At 38.7% G+C, this 501-nt stretch overlaps 1 protein-coding gene across 2 annotated transcripts in view; it reads left to right on the top strand.

Annotated features, from left to right (window-relative positions):
- kdr (kinase insert domain receptor (a type III receptor tyrosine kinase)) overlaps positions 1-501 on the top strand; it is a 23,195-nt gene that overhangs the window by 7,231 nt on the left and 15,463 nt on the right. The window lies entirely within an intron of this gene.

Here is a 501-nt window from a genome sequence, read left to right as displayed (position 1 = left end):
CTTATGCTTTGGCAACACAGATGGATTTTGCGCCATGCTATTAAGGCAACATGAAATTGAAATTGAGAGAGAGAGAGAGAGACGGAGAAAGATAGAGAGAGTGAGAGAGAGAGAGAAAAAAAGTTGGACATTTCCATGATAACTAGTGTAAAAGCTACAGTAAAGTGTGGTTAGAAATGTCTTTCTTACAGTTATCAGGATATTCAAAGTAATTTAGAGTACAGTATACTTCATGTTGCTGGGTCCAATAAAAGCAGTGGTTCTCAAAGTTCTAGGTGGTGCCCAACAAAAAAGGGAATAATTTATTTTCACAATAATTCCATCCATAAGTAACACAATGACAGAATGTAGGACTGTTTTGGTCATTGGTCTCATACACTTTCTGTAATAGAACATTGGATGGCAATGGACGTCTAAAGAGGACTGTCCAAAGGCCTTTCTGTGAGTCCCCTTTCTTCAGTGTGTGAGAGAGACAAAGTCACAGAGAGAGAGAGAGAGAGA

This window comes from Etheostoma spectabile, chromosome 9 (assembly GCF_008692095.1).
Source record: "Etheostoma spectabile isolate EspeVRDwgs_2016 chromosome 9, UIUC_Espe_1.0, whole genome shotgun sequence".
Taxonomy (NCBI): Eukaryota; Metazoa; Chordata; class Actinopteri; order Perciformes; family Percidae; genus Etheostoma; species Etheostoma spectabile.
Note: the sequence above shows the minus strand (reverse complement) of the source record. Positions and strands in the feature narration are given on the sequence as shown.